Source organism: Protopterus annectens, chromosome 2.part0 (genome assembly GCF_019279795.1).
Source record: "Protopterus annectens isolate FY-2018-M chromosome 2.part0, PAN1.0, whole genome shotgun sequence".
Lineage (NCBI taxonomy): Eukaryota > Metazoa > Chordata > Ceratodontiformes > Protopteridae > Protopterus > Protopterus annectens.
In genome coordinates this window covers 88066375-88083442 of record NC_056728.1, presented here as the reverse complement: position 1 = coordinate 88083442, position 17068 = coordinate 88066375, and positions in this window count along the sequence as shown.

The following is a 17068-nucleotide window of genomic DNA, read 5'->3' as shown; positions in this document are numbered from 1 at the left end:
TGTGCTAGCTGCCAAGCCACTGTCAGATAAGTGCCTCTTTGGGGTCTTTTCTCTCATTTTTTCAGATTTGTTTTGTATTTGTATTCATGTCATTCAGAAAGGGAAAATGTCCATGTGGGAGGCAGATTCTCCATAAAGACCGTCGACCATTGTCTTTTTTGCCTGGGTGCTTCCCACAGTCATATGCAGTGTTCTAGCTGTCAAATGTTTGTCCCTAAGACTACATGAAGTCATTTATCTTCTTTGTCCATATACCCTGAGAACCAGTGACTTAAGCTTTTGGATGAGGGTGCAATAGAGGAATCCTCCAATCCTGAGGGCCAGCCATTTGCCAAGAAGAAGGCCAAGAGATCTAGGCCTGATCTAGTTGCTATACAGCCTCCCCTGGATGTCTATCTAGAAGCTAGTGAAAGTCCTGAAGACTGCCTGGTGCTTGCCTCAGATTCCTCTACCATGACCCCATCAGAGACCAGCATGGATCAAAACTTTTGCACTTCCTTGGAGGATTTTCCAGCATCTGCTCTGAACATTGAGGGAAAACCTTGGCTGAACATATCTGAGAAACTGCGGGGGAATTCCTTAATTTTTAGTGAGGAAGGAGATCCTTACTACCATTACTGAATCTTACAAAGGATTTGAACCTCAGAGGGTACTTAGGGTGGATATCCCCCTCAAGAAAAAATGGAAAACGAAGCATGTTTCTCCTGTTACTAAAGATCCCCAGTGTGAATGGCAGGATTTTACTCAGGCTTTAATGGCCATGAAGCCATTCAAAGGGTGTCTGTCCCTGCCCCTCCTTGGTCTTCCACCCCTGTTAAGTGGCCTAGGAATTAGATTCCTCAGATGAGGATTTGGATTCTGGGGAGGAATCCCATGCATGCTCCTCACAAATTCCTTCCCCTCTAGACTATGGTTCAGAGGTAAAGAATTCTTATGTCCAGACTCCCCCTTGGAAGAATTATCCTTTGGGCATGCCATTGCCTGTACGATGGAGTATTTTAAGTGGGATTGCTCCCAGGTCTCTGACATCCAAATGAGGTACTATGTTCTTCTCCAAATGGAGTCTCCCAAACCATATGCTGTTCCAACTGTTTTGGCAGCCCTTTTGGACACCCTTTCAGCTGCCTGTGTTGCTCCTGTTTCTCAGTCACCTGCTCCCAAGAAACATGACAGATTTTACAAGGTGCCTGAGGATTGCAAATTTTGTATAAGTGCCCTTTTGCAGGCCCTTCAGTGGTTTTGGTTTCTTCTGATAAAACCCCTAAGTTGTTGTTGCCATTTACTAATCTCCTTCAGATAAGGACAGTCAACCCATAGAAAGGTTGGGTAAGAAAAGTTATACTGTTGCCACCCTATCTTTAAAGGCTATTAGTTACCAGACCCACACAATCAGGTATGTCTTGGCTTTTCATTCTCAGGTATTTAAGGTGGTATTTGACCTTACTGGTTTGGAAGGGAAAGCTTCAGGTCTTTCCCTGCTTTGGTCAACTTCTCAGGTTACCTGATACCCCATGAAATGCAGCTATGATGCTGTTCATGCCTCTTCCAGGGCTGCTCCCTTTGGTTGTGTAATGAGGCATAATTTTTGCTACATCTTCAGGCTTTACCTGATGATATCAAAGCCAAGCTTTTGGTAAAGCTGCTGCTGACTTATAAGAGCCTGCAGGATAAGGATGGTCTTGCAGGAACTCAAACATATTTTTGTTTCCCCTATCCCCAAATTCCAGATGAATCACCATTCTAAGTCTGAATTTGTTGGTAGGCAAACCTGCTGTCCTCCTAAGGGTAAGAAGGGATTTAGGTGCATTCCTCCTGCTAAATCCACTGAGACTTCTTCATCTCAGAAGCCTTACTTTCAGGACAAGCTTGTCTCTATTTGATGTTTGGCCTTCCCTCCCCATCAGCCAGGTACTCATATCTCTTTGTCTTGCTCTGTCTCTTTCAAATTGGCACTGGATTACCTCAGACTTCTGGGTGCTGTCTATTATATGTCAGGGGTATTTCATGGCTTGGAACCCCCCCCCCTTTTCATGCTTTCCTCAACCTTCTCTAGAATAACTTCCTCATTTCCTGGAGGTTCTGTAATCCCTTGTGGATCAGGGCACTATTCAGCTTGATCCCCCCCACCCAGGTAAAGAAGGGATTTTACTCCAGAATGTTTTTAGTTCCTTGGAAGGAGATGAGTTCTGGATCCTTCTGTGCTCAGCACCTTTCTGAAAGTTCTTTCTTTATGGATGTTGCCCCTTCAACCCCTGTTTCATCTTCTTCCCCAACCATTTTTGGTTTCTCTAGACCTCGAGGATGCTATCTTCACATTTCAATTCACCTGCTGTTCAGGAAAGGTTTGTGCTTCTCTGTTTCTTTCTTGCATTTTCAGTTCTCTGCTTTGCCTTTTGGCCTTTCAACTGTCCCAAAGGTATTCACCAAATGACTCAGTCCTATCCTCGCTTTTTTGCAGGCTTTGGGGGATTTTATTTTCTTATGTGGGTGACCTGATCATTCAAGCTCCTTCTCTCAGCAGTCTGCTCTAGGATCTCCAGTTTATCACTTGTCTTTTAGACATATACATTTTCACCATAAATCTCAAGAAATCAGTCTTGACACCCTCCCAGGATCACAATTTTCTTGGGTACACGAAGATCAGGCAGGACTCTCCCAAAATCTTACTGGCAACTCCCTTTTTGCCCAGACAGCATTGGTTCCCTCTTCTTTTTCACTTGGCCAGGGCCAATCATCATAAGTTACCTCATCGGGAGGATCTTCTCACACAAGACAAGGGATCTCTTATCTATTCTCACCTATCCACTCTTCATATGATACTGTCGGTGACAGGGCTTTGATTCCATTCAAGCACCTCTTTTCTGAGGATGTGCTCTGGGTTCTATAGGAGGCCAGGAAACCCAATACCAGAAAATCATATATGTCCAAATGAAAAGATTTTCTCTCGGGTGCCTCTCTCACCATCAGGATACCCTCTCTGTCAAGGTTCCTCTGGTTCTCTCTTATCTGTGTTACCTGCTTCATGCTTGGTTGGCATATTCTTCATATAAAGCACACCTCTCAGCAATTTCTGCCTCTCTGCCCTTGAATCCTCATTTGGCCTCTTGGTTTGTGGTCAAGCATTTTCTTAAAGGCATCCTTCATATCAAGCCTCCCCAAAAGCCTATTCTGCCTTTTTGCTACTTAAGTTTGTACTTGAAAATTTTACTCTTTTTCAGCCTGCTCCTTCAGCTTCCTTGCAACATTGTGCTTGAAAGACTGTTCTTCCTTTGGCTCTTACTTTGGCCAAGAGGTGTTGAACTTCAGGCTCCCATAGCTATTCCTTCCATTTTAGTTTTTCACAGAGACAGGGTGTCCCTTCAAACTAATACTTCTTTTATATCCAAGGCAGTTAATGAGTACTTGCATGTATTTGGTGATACTGTATAAGCCACTCCTAAATAGACTTCAAGTCTCAGTCACACTTACCAGTTGGTTAATAATAACATTGCACAGTAGAATTGGACACCCCTTGGTAAGGGTCTTTATAGTAGCTGATAGTGGTGGCTGGTGGCAGTCAGCACTACCCTATAGTGTGGGCAAAAGGTGGCATAGCTGGAGAACCTGTGCCACCCTTCCCCAGGAGTGTCTGCATGTTTATATATAACTCAAATCTATAAGCATGTGTATGTGTGTGTGTGTGTGTGTGTGTGTGTGTGTGTGTGTGTGTGTGTGTGTGTGTGTGTGTGTGTGTGTGTGAGCTACTTGGGCAGGGACACAAAGCACTGGTTGGACAGAGAGGGTGCTGGAGGTTTTGGCTTAACCACTCGGCTGAGATCTGAACCTTATAGCTGTGTCAGTGGGGAGTCTTATTGGGGATCTGTAGAGAAAGGGGGAAGCCAGCACCATATTGATTGTGATCTCTGTGTGCCCTTAAGGGAAATTGTACTTTACTGTGTGTGTACTTGTTATCCTCCCAATGTGGACACCCCTCACTGGTTTTAGTGGTGAGGATTGAGGTTCCTTGATTACTGGGCCACTGCACGGGCATCATATATTAATTGTTTAGCAGTGATGGGATATTCACATCAAATATTAATTGTTTGATAGTGGTGAGTTAGCCACATCACATATTAATTGGCTTGTAGTGGTGTGGATAGTGAATTCCTGTAGCTTGTGTACAGTGATCACTGAATGTATTTTTCTATTCTAAATCAGCCATGCAGTGAACATTCAGAGTTCAGATTACAATTGTTTTATTTCTTTTGTTAGCTTAGTTAGTCAGGGAGAGCAGGCAAGCTTGTCAGTAGAGGAGTAGGGAAGCTGACAAGGAGCCATTTGGCTGAGATGTGCCAGGCTAAAGGACTGGTGTATGGAAACCTGACTACAGCAGGCATGATTGCAGCTTTAGTCACAGCTGTATCAGAAAATAGCAACCAGGAGGATGATCAGACTGGCTGTGGAGATGTACAACAGTCAGAGAATGGACAGCTCAATCTTTCAACAAAGGACTTAAAAATCCATCTAGAACTAAAAAGACTTGAGTTGGAGACCAAGTGTTGGGAAACAGAAGCAGTAGAAAGACTGAGGGGTCTAGAAACTGAGGAAAATTAGAAACTGCAATGTCTGCAGGCTGAGAAGAATAAGAGACTGCTAGACCTGGAAGCTGAGGAGAAGGAGAGAGGCAGAGGCAACATGAAAAGGAGATGCTGACTCTTCGCAAGAGTCATGGAGATAATGGGGAAGGGAGTAACCAGACCCCAGAAGCACAAAAGGTCAGTAAATTTCTTCCACAGTTTACAGAGGGGGATAATTTTGATAGTTTCAGTCATATGTTTGAGAGGGTATGTAAAAAGTGAGATGTTGACCAAAGGCTCTGGGTATGGTTCCTGACCCCCTTACTCCATGGTAAAGCTGTAACTGTGTTGTCCAAGCTATCCGATCATGATTTTTTTAAACTATAATGTTGTAAAGAATTGTTTGCTGGAATTTTTTAAGCTAACACCTGAAGCTTATAGGAAAAGATTTTGTGAGCATAGACACAAGGCAGATGAAACTGTGTGTGAATATGTTGCTTATTTTCATAGGTGGGTGAGTGGATGTTAGGTTATCATATTTGAAGGACTGGCAGACCCTTTGGTGAGGGAACAAGTCCTTTGCACTTTGCCTGAGGACATGAGGATCCGGTTAGCTGATAGATAATGATCTACTGTAAATGAATTGGGGAAGAAGGGAGACCAATACCTATCAAGCAGGGCATCCCTGCACCAGGAAAGGAACACCCAGTGCTGCTCATGGGTCTAAGGGAACCATTGGTGGACAGTCCAGACTGCCCCAACAGAATTTGCCAGTAGCAGGGGAAGCCACTGGTCCAGGTACATGTCCAGGACTTTGGGTTAAATGTTTTGAATGCAACCAGTGGGGCTGTGTGGCATATAGATGTCCACGGAGGCAAGGTGGGGAACAAAAGGTGAGAGAGCCAGTATGTGGGAAGGACAAAATGCAAATAATAGGTTGCTTTGAGACAACAGGGGTACCAAACTACCATCCTACAGATGCCTTGATAGGGGAGGATTTTGATAATGCAGTACCATGTGTTAATGCAGTTACACACAGTCAGGCTTGGAGACAAGCATGTGAGTCCATGCTACAAGCATTTGCAGACCAGATTAAGAGGGAGTGGGACAAATATTTTCCCTATCTGTTGTTTGCTTACATAAAGATTCCCTAGGATTCCATGGGTTTTTCACCCTTTGAGTTGCTGTATGGGCATAGGGTGAGAAGACCTCTAGATTTAATTTGAGATGAGTGGGAGGGTGATTGTGAGTCTCACAAGGCGTCTGTTGTGACATATGTCCTAAACCTCAGGACAAGGCTCAAGGAACTCATGGGCTTGGCCCAGGAGAATCTGGCAGAAGCCCAACAGCAGAAAAAGGTTTGGTATGACAGGAATGCTTAAGCTAGAGAGTATGCTGTAGGGCAGCAGGTAATGGTACTCATTCCTGTCAGACACAACAAGCTACAAGCAGTCTGGGAGGGACCCTGCAAGGTGGTAAGGAAGGTCAGTGATGTTATCTACATGGTGAAACTGCTAGGCAGGAGGCAGGGGCACACATTGTACCATGTTAACATGATGAAACCTTACCATGATAGGGTGGCCCTTGTACTGAGTATTTGCAGTGGATTGCAGGAGGAGTCTGAGGTACATCTGGTTAGTCATCTCCGCAATGAGGCTCGGATGGACACCTCAGTGGAAAGGGTAGCAATGTCAAAGCAGCTATCTCCTACCCAGATTTGAGAAATCCAAGCAGTGTTACTGGAGTTTGGGGACATGTTCACTAGGAAACCAGGGTGCACCTACCTGGTGCAGCACCAGGTGGATACAGGACCCTAAAGGCCTACTAGGCATGCCTCTTATAGGGTGCCTGAGAGAGTCAAAATATCTCTGAGGGAGGAGATACAGGAAATATTGGAACTAGGTGTAATTTAAGAGTCCAACAGTCCCTGGGCCTCCCCAGTGGTGTTGGTGCCAAAGAAGGATGGCAGCACCAGGTTCTGTGTGGACTACAGGAAATTAAATAGTCACACAGATTCAGATGCTTACCCCATGCCTAGGACAGATGAAGCCCTAGAGCAGTTGGGTAAGGCTAAGTGTCTTACCACCCTTGATCTTACCAAGGGTTACTGGCAGGTGCCTTTGACTCCCAGTGCTAGAGATAGGTCAGCCTTTGTGACTCCTTTTGGCTTGTATGAGTTCACAAAGATGCCCTTTTGGATGGAAAATGCTCCAGTAACTTTCCAGAGGCTGATAGAGCATATCCTAGCAGAGCCCTTGTTACCTTGATGATATTGCCATCTACAGCCATTCCTGGTAAGAGAACCTTCAGCATGTCAGGGAGGTGCTGGGCAGACTACAGAGGGCAGGGTTAACCATTAAGCCCAGCAAATGTCAGGTTGGTATGGCAGAGGTCTCCTTCCTGTGACATAGAGTGGGGAGTGGTAAGATCAGGCCAGAACCTGCCAAAGTGGAAGCCATTCAAGCATGGCCTGCACCTGTTACCAAGAAGCAGGTGAGGGCATTCTTTGGGACAGCAGGGTACTACAGAAAGTTTGTCACTGCTTATAGTACCATAGCTGCTCCCCTCACAGACCTGACAAGGAAAAACAGGCCAGATAAGGTAGTGTGGACCACAGCATGTGGGCAGGCATTCCAGAAGCATAAAGAAATTTTGGGAGGACCCCCCTGTGTTAGCCAGTCCAGATTACAGCAAAGAATTTGAGGTGCAGGTGGATGCTTCAAATCATGGGGTGAGGGCTGCACTTAGCCAGATTTTTTCTGAGGGAGAAGAGCACCCAGTGGTTTATCTCAGTCATAGGCTCCAACCCAGGGAGGAATGCTATCCAGCTGTAGAAACAGAATGTCTAGCCATAGTGTGGGCACTGCAGACACTTCAGCCTTATATGTTGGAAGAAAATTCACTGTAGTGGCAGATCACAATCCCCTAACATGGTTACATTGAGCAAGCCAGCAAAATGCCAAGTTGCTAAGGTTGAGCGTAGGGGTGCAAGCATATGATATGTCAGTGGAGCACTGCAATGGGATTACCAATGCCAATGCAGGTGGGCTCTTAAGACAGGGAATGGAGTAAGGTATACCCAGATAAACTCAACCCTCTCAAGAAGTGTTTATCAAGGCACACATGAAAAACTAGCTTGAGTTCTTGGGGGGGGGGTGATAAACTGAGGGGTTGCCAGCCCAGCTAGATAGAATTTTGTAAATAATTATGTGTCATTGTAAATATTAATATGATCCACAGGCTTATTTGAGAAAAATAATAAAAAAAAAACTGTGTTATGTGCTGAACTTCAAAAACCACAATACACCCTGCTGGAAGAAAGCTGATAAGTAAAGAATTTTACAACTGTGTGTGATCTCAAGATCGGAGACAGGATGTCTGCAGTTGGAAATTCTTTCTATTGCCCTAAGACAAAGATAATTACTAGATTTCACATGCAAAGTGTATTTTATTGCTGTGGCTTCCTGGCAGGTGCAGATCACAAAGAAACTTTAAATTTTGAGTTCTGTTAGCCTGGGAACTAAATCAGAAGAGACAGTAATGATGTAGTCTGAAATGACTCAGCAGTAATTTGTATTATCAATTTAAAGACTATCTCAGAAAGAAAGAAGTCCATTTTGCACTTTGTTTTGAAGCTGACAACAACTCACCAGCACTTGCTTTTCTCTGTAATTAAAGTTATTTAGATTTTAGTATTTCTCTTAGAGTTAGATAGGAATCTAACCAGATTAGTCTAGTTGTTTTCTATATTTATGTCAGACTGTCCAACAATGTTATTTTAAAGTATTTTCTGTGATTTCTGAACTCTCTCGTGTTGAATTAATAAGTATTGTCTTGTGTTTTTATTATTTATTATTAAATATATTTAAACCTTTTAACTGTGGCTGTTTTGTGTAGAGATAATTTAAACTTTTAGCGTACTTACATGTATTTGGTAATACTGTATAAGCCACTCCTAAATAGCCTTCAAGTCTCAGTCACACTTACCAATTGGATAATAATAACATTGTACCGTAGAATTGGACACCCTTTGGTAAGAGCCTTTATAGTAGCTGATATTAGTGGTTGGTGGCAGTCAGTATTACCATATAGTCTGGGCAGAAGGGGGCCTAGCTAGAGAACCTGTGCCAGCCGTCCCCAGGAGTGTCTGTATGTTTATATATAACTCAAATCTCAAAGTGTGCATGTGTGTGTGTGTGTGTGTGTGTGTGTGTGTGTGTGTGTGTGTGTGTGTGTCTGTGTGTGTGTGTGTGTGTGTGAGCTACTTGGGCAGGGACATGATGCACTGGTTGGACAGAGAGGGTGCTGGAGGTTTTGGATTGACCACTTGGCTGAGATATGAACCCTATAGCTGTGACAGTGGGATTCTTAGTGGGGATCTGGAGAGAAAGGGAGAAACCAGCTGCAGACTGACTGTGATCTCTTTGTGCTCTTAAGAGAAATTGTACTTTACTGTCTGTGTACCTGTTGTCCTCCCAATGTGGACGCCCCTCAGTGGTATTAGTGGTGAGGATTGAGGCTCCTTGATTACTGGGCCAGTGCATGGGTGTCACACATTCCTCCTCCCATCCTTCTTCTTAGCTCTTTTACTCTCCTGTCTGTAAAGAATACTGCAGCAGTGATATAGCAGGACCTAGTACAGTTGGGTAAAGTCATACCATATCAGTCCCACCCTCCATCCCCTTCTCTTCTAGCTCTTGTCCTGAGTTTTTGTAGCCCTCCTGGCTGAGGGCACTTGTTTTCTTTCCCTTATGCCCTTTTTTCCTTCTGGATGTACATGTTCTCTTTTGTCCCTGAGGGTATTCTGTTCCTCCTGGGGCTTTTCAATTCTGATTGTGTGTGTCCTTATGACACCTTTATGCCCTATGCCTTGTGAAGTATGGCACTTATAAGATCTCTGGTATACTGGGCAGATGTTGGGATATACTTGGCAGGAGATCCCTTATGCAAACAATACTGCAACAGTTAAAAGATGGGCATCAACTGTTATGGTAAGATTATACACTACTGTACTTTTTACTTTACAAAGTAATTCCACTATTCTACCATTACAGCTGTTATGTTTTATGGAAAAAAATTGATCCATAAGATTAGAAAATAATTTCATTTAGCACATTTGTGTGAAACAACATCTGTATTTTTTCTCTCTTTCAAAATGTATGCCTTCTTACTTGTGTGTCCCTAACAAAAAAATCAAAATAAAATTCAGAAAGCACTATTGCTTTGTATTATTTCAAAGGTTAACCAGATAAGTGAGTTGGTCATCCTTGATTTCTTCACCATTTTGAAACACAAGCCCAAAGGTATGTAAAATATGTATGCAAACTCCTTTTTTGGTGGTGGTAGGGGGGAGGTTAACGTACCCATAGTAAACTCCTGCAAGTGTGAAAAGAACATGCATACTCCATGCAGACAGTGTCGAGAAGTCAAGCTTGAACCTCATAATTGTAAGGCATAGAACTTAGTTTTCAGCCACCATCTTTCTTAAATCATGGAAGTGAATCACTATTTGAAGTCATTCTTAGTGATAAACCTAAATGTTTAAAAGCCAGTTTGCAGAATCACACATAACTCAGCAAACCAGAAATTAATATTTTTACCTTTAAGACTCTTTATGTAACAAAGTCTAGAAGATTTAGGATTTTTGCTCAGAAGTGTTTGCATTGTTATTTGTGTACCCCAAGCAGACTCCAACAAATTTTTCCTCAGGTAGATTGCAAGTGTTACAGGTGTAATGCTGCAGAAAAAGATAATTGAGAACACACTTTTTCAGAGTGTAATGAGTTGGCAGACTTTTCAAAGTTCATAGCAAACTACTCTGTCAGAAATACTAAGTGAGCAAATTGGTGTAATTAAGGACATCATTTTTTGAGCTGTGATACATAATCTGAATTGTCTAGACATAGTAAGGCCTTGCTAATTTTATTTATTTATTTATTTATTTACATGTGTTGACCGGGTGTGTCTGACTGGACGTACGTCCGTTTTCAGCGGAGGCCCAGGGAGAAAAGCTCCACAGTTAAAATAAACAGACAGTAGTTACATTGGATTACATAGCGATTAACAATTTGATTAACATAGCAATTAATTACAAAACATATTTACAGATGAAGAACATAGTACATCAGTAGACAACTAGAATCTTTATCTGTGAAGTACATAACAAACATTGACAAATGTTACAATAAGAAGTTCCTGCTGTTTAATAAGTTTAATTCTGGTGGCTGCCAACAAAGCAATTAGTAGGAAATGGAAATCAAATTCTAAACCAACCATACTAGAAGTAGTGAATATAATAACTGGGATAACAGAACTCGAAGCTGAAACTTTAGAAAAGGGTAGGAGCAAACTGCACAGGAAAACATGGAAATTGAGGGAACAATACATGTAGAGGAGGAATGAGGTTTAAAAGAAGTCAGGAATTGAGTGAGCTATGTCATGTTCAATTGACAATGGCTGCAGAGAAGATTATATATGATGTATAATGTTTGCAATTGAAAATATGTCAATATATATTTTTTATTTATATAAATCTAAGATTGCCTACGTCATAAGTGATACTTCAATAAAGATGCTGCTTGTTTAAAAAAAACTCATTTGCAATGCAACCAATAATGCCTGACAGTGTGGGTGAGAATTATTGGGGAAATAATGCCTGTACAAGGGTGTTATGAGGTTCGACTCTTGAAGGACATTATTTCTGCAGTAACACCCAAGCTTGGGGGAATTGCTGCACTTAGACAATGGGCTGTTAAATTGTTTTATATTTGCTTTTTATTAGTAAATGTAATTTTTATATTTTTGATACCAAATAGTTCCTCAACTTAATGCTTCACAGTTGCTGCACCATATGTAATTATTGTTGGAGTAAGTACTTTACATCCAAAATGTAAGTTATATAAGCATTTATTGTTAACACACACACACACACACACACACACACACACACACACACACACACACACACACACACACACACACACACACACACACACACACAAGTCACACACACACACACACACACACACGTATGTACAATAAATCGGGTCTGACTATACCTGAGCTGTCATTCTGATTGAATGAATGAAAAAAATAAGTATTTAATTGCAAAGCATGTAGAAGCAGGTCTCTTTCTGTCTCACACACACACACACACACACACACACACACACACACACACACACACACACACACACACACACGTATGTACAATAAATCGGGTCTGACTATACCTGAGCTGTCATTCTGATTGAATGAATGAAAAAATAAGTATTTAATTGCAAAGCATTGTATCCTTCATCCCCATTCAACTGTCCCTCATTTTGCAGAACATCCCTGATTTGCCCCCTTCATTGTCTGACAAATCACTGTGGCTTTTTTAAACTTCACTGTGTGAGTTTTAAATAAAATGGCAAATTCTTGTAATTGCTATTGCACTTCTGCTAGTTAAGTTTTTTAATTAACCTTTGTTTATTATTTTACACTCTGTAAAAAGAAAACTGTATCTATCAAGTATAAAACAATTGTGTACATTTGTTCTTTTCAATCCCTGCTTCATAGTAGATTAATATGCTGCCATGAAGCAGGGGGCTTTATTTGTACACTAACAGCCTGATAGAGAATGTTCATTCTCCAATTAGGATAAACATGTACGCCTTACCCATTCTCTAAGCATCATTATTTATTTTATTTGACATTTGTTTATTGGGATGATCCAGTGAAGCACAGGCCCATTTTCAGTGGATGCCCATTGGGAAAGCCCCAAAAGATACAAATGACAAAAGTTATATAGTTTCTAAACATAAACAGAAGAATACAAATTATATATAATAAATATACTAAGATATACATAAAATAGTGTATTATGGAGCATAACTAGTACATAAAAAGTAGAAAATAATTGTTTCTTTTGTAATACATCTTCTAGACATGAATTTTGGTAGACGTGACTATGTCAACTATATATAGTATACAAAGCACAGTATAAGGTGTAGGTTATGAATTTGGAAGCAGTGAGATAATTAGAGTAATTGTAAAAAAGACTGAAACAGAGTATCTAGAGATGGAAAGTGAGGTGATACAGAGGAAGAATAGATAAGGTATGTAGGAGAAAACAATATAGCTGGGTGTCAACCAGTAGTTAGACAAGACGGAAATATATTCTGCCATTAGTTAGATAAGAGCAGAAGCCAAGAATTAGATAGATGTGGGACTTTAGAAGTAGATTGAACTGTGACGGAATGACAGTGGTTATGATGTGCTACAGGGTTAAGTTATAAATCATGGATATTTATTTATTTATTTATTTATTTCACATTTGTTAACCGGGTTAATCCAAATGAGTTTGCAAACAAACCCATTTTCAGTGGAGACCCGAGGGGAAAAGCCCCAGCAAACATAAGTAAAAATAAAGTGACAATATACAAATATTAAATAACAATCACAATACAAAATAATTGTAAAAAAGAAAAGGTTGCTAACCATTTGCATTGCGGTGATAGTAAGGAACCCATTTTCAGTGGAGACCCAAGGGGAAAGAGCCCCAGCAAACATAAGCAAAGAAACATACAGGACAAAAACTATTAAAAACAGCACTGCAAATACAAAATTAATTATAAAGAGAAAAAAAAAAGAGAAAAACTAATGAACATTAAGGGATTGCACTGATAGTACTGGACTAAAATTTACTACATATGAGAATAAAAGCAAAAAAAATCATTGTTGAAAAGAAAGACAATGTATAGACAGAGATAAATAGTGTGGAGAATGGAAGGGGGCTATAGTAGGGCTATAGTAGTAGAGCTGAGGGTTTAGGAGATTAGTTTAAGCAGAAGTTACTAACAGAAAGAAAGTTAGGGGATGCAACAGGTTATACAATAGGAGAGACTAAGTCTACATGTGGTCAATGCAACGGCATAATTTTAAGTTTAGTAGGTGGGATTTTAGCTCCTTTTTAAAACAGGGAAATGAAAGGTTGGATCTAACATGGAGAGGGAGTTTGTTCCAATTTAGTGAGACAGAGTGTTTGTAAAGTAGTTTGCCAATATTGCTTTTGGGTTTATAAAATGAGAGAAGATGCTGATCAGCACTCCGGAGAAGTCGGGCAGGGAGATTAGGGAGTAACATGGGACGAGAGAGCAGGGCAGGCAGAGAGGTTGTTGAGTATGGAAAAGGTAGTGTGGAGATGCATTTGTAGGAGAAGGTGCAGAAATTACAGTCACTGAAGTTTTTTAGTGAGAGGCAGTGATGTGAAGAGAGTGGCTGGTTTAGAATAAATCTGGCAATTTTGTTGTATATTTGTTCCAGTAGAGAGTATCTCCATAGTGATTGTTAGCTTTTTTAACTTGTAATAGGAGTTTGTCAGAAGATCTCAGGGGCCTCCTGCTAGATAGAGGCTGAAGTACATTACATAGTGTAGGACACTTGTCAGGCTGGTATATTATGTCATGGGCCATGGGTCATGGGGAGAGTTAGGTAATTAGTTAACTCAAGGCAATTTAATTGACATCAAGCAGTACAGTGATGTGATCTATATCTTGAGTTGGTAGCAAATGTAGCAATCTTATTGCAACAAGCATCTAATTTTATTAGATCTGTTTTTTTTTTCAGATTGGTGAAGATTGGAGAGGCATAAAGAAGAGTAGAGAGTAGATGAGTCCTAGCAATAGATTGTCTCTTGAAATCAGTGAGTTAAGATTTAATTCTGTAAAGTAAACCTAGTTTAATGTGAAATTCTTCTATGATTAGAGATGAGTGTTTATCAAATCTCATGTTATTATAGATTGTAACCCCAAGTAGCTTAGTGTGTGGTACAGGTTCATTCTTGGAATTGTTGGAAGAATATACCTGAAAAGGAGAATGCAGATCTGAGGGGTTTTTTTACGTGAAAAAAAAAATCATAAATTTAGTTTTGTTAGGCTTGAGAATTAACTGAGAGCCAGTGCTGTGAAGGAATGAGGGAAAGTTGGGTTATTTCTAAGTGTTTATAGAGAGTGAGGGGGCAGAGCAAATGAGCATGGAATCATCTGCATACTGTAAAATTGTAGCTAAGTGGGTAGCAGTATGGAATTTGTTGATGAAAATGCTAAATAAGAGTGGACCCAAGATAGAGCTTTGTGGAACACCAAGTAAAACAGGTAGCAGAGAAGATAAATCACATTGCCATTTTACAGCTTGTTGTCTGCCAGATAAGTAATTATGGAACCACGTGAGGGCTGTATGGCTTTAATTAAGAGATGAAAGTTCATGAAGTAGTCTTTGGTGAGAGACAGTATCAAATGCTTTAGACAAGTCTAGGAATGTAGAGGACACAAGATAACCATTATTTCTATAATGGTTGATGGTGTTTGAGAAGGATAGGTTAACAGCTGTCTAACAGAAAGTGATTCATTCACAAAGCAGAATGACAGCAAATTAAAACATCTCAATTCTCGAGCAGGGATAACTGAAGTGAAATGCAACTGTATTTTTGCTACATTATTGACATAAGTGTTATTAGTCACTTTGGTAGGTAATTCTATAGCAATTTCAATCAGATGTTTGCAATGACATCCTGACAATGCTGGGGCAGAACATATATCTGTACTTCTGGTAACCTAAATTTGGGGTAATCAAAACAATATGTCAGCTTACACACATTAACCAATAATAAAATAACCAATGCTGCATGCAGAGAGAATTCCTCTGGTTCTGCTAAAATTACATTGCAATTTTAATGAAATGAGCCAAGAAACAAATCCATACTTTAAGCACTTTTGCCCCGATTCTAATTAGAACTTCTTCAGAAAGTAACCAAATTTAAGAAAACTCGTTCTTGTTATGCAATAATCACATGACCAAAAATGCCAGCTGACTAATTATTTTCCCTTAAAATGACACATATATCTAAAACTGCTTAAACAAATACATAAATACTAATGAATTATAATAAACTATAAAAGAAGCATTTGAAATATTTAACATATATGCTCAATTAAGTAACCTCATAGGTTAGTGTAAATAAACAGGCCGGAATTCATAATCTGGGACTTTGCACGTGCATAACAGTCAGGTGCGAACAGTGGTGCTACATGGATGTGCAAATATGGCCAGCAAAATGCATTTGAGATAAATATGGAAAAGCAAACAAGTTCTATAAACATGCCCACATTTTGCAAAAGAGTAAATGGTATAAAGTTCATATTGCAAAATTGCAAATTACTTTGTGAAATCATGAGTTGTATATGCTGTGGCATGTCGCGGACAAGCATGGCTGACAGCAATCACACTCAAAGCATTTTAGAAAAGCTGCAGACTGTGCAGCAGCTAGGAGTTGATACCTTGATGGTTTTCTTAAAGAACAGAAAGGGAGTGATAGGACAGATTGAAAAAAAAAACAGGAGACAAAACAAAGACGGGACCACACAAGGGAAACATCAAGACAGTTTGTGCTGGAGGAGGTGGGAGAGGATGGACATTGTGTTTTTGTCAGTGGATAGACGCCCCCTATTTTTTAAATTTTTTTTTTTTTTTTTTTTTATAAGAAGATTAGTGTGGGTGGGAAATAGGAAAGAGGGTGAAGGTGAAATAGTATGGGAAGAAGGGCTGTGGAAGTACCAACTGGAATCCCAGTCCACAAAGCCTCAAACACATCCACTGCCAGATAGTGATGCAGGATAGTTCCCCAATGTTGAGGGGGTAGGGGCCTGTGCTGGTGAGGTGGTTGGCACCAACTGGGAGAGCGTGTTTTCTACACACTGAAGAGATGCTTTGACTGGTTGAATTCTTCTGTCCACTACCTCTAGCAGTATGTCCTCAACCAAACTCCCGAAGCTCCATTTCTGTGAGGCAGGCAGCCAGATTCACATGCCAGAGTGCCTGCAGGACTGGCGCCTCCACTCTGACCCTGCAAGGATGTCCCAGGATGGGCAGAGTGAGGTCTGTCCTTAGCCAGAGAGAGGTACATGCCTAGACTGCTTCTGAGGGATTTGAACTTGTATAAAAAAAGAAAAAAAAAGGAGAGAAGCAAAACAAAAAAGAAGAAAGAAATGCACAAGCAAAATAAGAAAAAGGTGAAGAAAGCGTGGGGGGAGACAAAACACGAAAAGCTCATGCATACTTGCAATGATTTGAAATGGCAAGGGCTTTTGTCTTTCTGAAAGGTTGTGTCTCTTTAAATTATGTACTTTAAAAACAGAGCAGTTTTGAAACAAATACAAAAAAAAAGAAATGAGTAATTATTGCAGTTAATTAATTAACACATCAGATTATAAAACATTTCTGTTGATCACTAAGTCTTCAGCTGAATTTCAACTGTGAAGCTATAACAACAGAAGTGCTACAGAAGTCAATTTGAAAAGCATTACTCTCTAAGTTTTCCTGCTACCATTATTGTACAATCATTTCTACTATGCACTGTTAAAAAAAGAAATATCTTTTGGACACTTCTTATACTTACTTGAAGAATCAACCAGACAATGCATTTGTCTCTTCTCTTGTTGGGATTATAATGCATTTGTTCCCTGGCTATCAAT